General features: G+C 46.6%; 1 protein-coding gene across 1 annotated transcript in view; it reads left to right on the plus strand.

Moving 5' to 3' along the window:
• LOC101851338 (serine/threonine-protein phosphatase 2A 65 kDa regulatory subunit A alpha isoform) overlaps window positions 1-2,174 on the plus strand; it is a gene marked incomplete in the record, with an annotated part of 32,893 nt that overhangs the window by 19,229 nt on the left and 11,490 nt on the right.

The raw sequence follows: 2,174 nt of genomic DNA on the forward strand, positions 1-2,174 counted from the left end.
GACTTCAGTAACTTATTAAAAAAAGATTAGAAACTGGGAGGGAAATAACTAAACAAACTGAAATTGCTCTGTGAAATGCTTTTCTCTTTACTTCAAAATATCCAACACCCTGCTTTTATTTATTCAAAATGTCCATTGTCTGAAATGTCCCCTTCAGATTTTTGTCTGGCCCTGTCCCCTGAAGTGCAGAGTGGGTGGTTGGCGGGTGCTCTAATGTGGTTTGCTTGTTCTTTCCTTCTGTCCTATCAATCATATATCGTCACTCCTCCTTTTTTGTGTTTGTTACTCTCTTGTAACATTTCTAATGTTCGTCATTTGTATGATCTAATTGTGTTGGAGGTACCATGAAACTCTTTAACTAAAATATTTGTGGAAAATCAGGAAGAGTGTTTGCTTGTTGTTAATGTAGGTTTAATTTTTTGTTTTTACTTGTCTTCATGTGGGTGGTTGGCAGGTGGTCTGGTGTGGGTTTTTTTTCTTCTTTCCTATTAAACATCTATCGTCCTTACCCCTGCTCCTTAGTTTTTTTGTGTTTGTTACTCTCTTGAAACGCCTCTAGACTTCGGCTCTTATATGACCTTATTGTGTTGCAAGTGCCGTAAAACACTTACTAAAGCTGAAAAAAATGATCTTCTCTTCCTCGTGTGACAGATTTCTGCCTGGCCTTGTCCCCGGAGGTGCGGGAACAGATCATCATGACCAGCATACTGCCCTGCGTGAAGGAGCTGGTGACAGACGCCAACCAGCACGTCAAGTCAGCGCTGGCCTCGGTTATCATGGGCCTCTCCCCCATCCTGGGCAAGGACAACACAATCGAACACCTGCTCCCACAGTTCCTCATACAGCTCAAAGGTAGGAGTCACACACCTCTCCTCCTCCTCTCTTCCCCCCCACGCACGGTTCCTCATGCAGCTGAAAGGTACCACTTGTCACATATCTCTAACTCCCTGTCTTTCTTTCCCCCTCCACCTACTGTCCACAGTTCCTCATGCAGCTGAAAGGTACCACTTGTCACATCTCTCTAACTCCCTGTCTTCCTTCCCCACTCCACGTACTGTCCACAGTTCCTCATGCAGCTGAAAGGTACCACTTGTCACATATCTCTAACCCCCTGTCTTCCTTTCCCCCTCTACCTACTGTCCACAGTTCCTCATGCTCATGCAGCTGAAAGGTACCTCTTGTCACATATCTCTAACCCCCTGTCTTCCTTTCCCTCTCCACCTACTGTCCACAGTTCCTCATGCAGCTGAAAGGTACCTCTTGTCACATATCTCTAACCCCCTGTCTTCCTTTCCCCCTCTACCTACTGTCCACAGTTCCTCATGCTCATGCAGCTCAAAGGTACCTCTTGTCACATATCTCTAACCCCCTGTCTTCCTTTCCCCCTCCACCTACTGTCCACAGTTCCTCATGCAGCTGAAAGGTACCTCTTGTCACATCTCTCTAACCCCCCTGTCTTCCTTTCCCCCTCCACCTACTGTCCACAGTTCCTCATGCAGCTGAAAGGTACCACTTGTCACATATCTCTAACCCCCTGTCTTCCTTTCCCCCTCTACCTACTGTCCACAGTTCCTCATGCTCATGCTGCTGAAAGGTACATCTTGTCACATATCTCTAACCACCTGTCTTCCTTACCCCCTCCACCTACTGTTCACAGTACCTCATGCAGCTGAAAGATACCACTTGTCACATATCTCTAACCCCCTGTCTTCCTTTCCCCCTCCACCTACTGTCCACAGTTCCTCATGCAGCTGAAAGGTACCACTTGTCACATATCTCTAACCACCTGTCTTCCTTTCCCCCTCTACCTACTGTCCACAGTTCCTCATGCTCATGCAGCTCAAAGGTACCACTTGTCACATCTCTCTAACCCCCTGTCTTCCTTTCCCCCTCCACCTACTGTCCACAGTTCCTCATGCAGCTCAAAGGTACCACTTGTCACATATCTCTAACTCCCTGTCTTTCTTTCCCCCTCCAACCTACTTGTCTACAGTTTGTCATGCAGCTGAAAAGGTACCACTTTGTCACATTATTATCTCTAACTCCCTGTCGTCCCTTACCCCCCTCCATCTACTCCCCACAGTTCCTTCGTCCCACCTCAAAAGTACCACTTTGTTTCTTCTTTTTTGCACACCACACTCCCTACAGCCAAACAATAAATTAAAAGATGTTGA

The sequence above is a fragment of the Aplysia californica genome, unplaced genomic scaffold (genome assembly GCF_000002075.1).
Source record: "Aplysia californica isolate F4 #8 unplaced genomic scaffold, AplCal3.0 scaffold00098, whole genome shotgun sequence".
Classification (NCBI taxonomy): Eukaryota; Metazoa; Mollusca; class Gastropoda; order Aplysiida; family Aplysiidae; genus Aplysia; species Aplysia californica.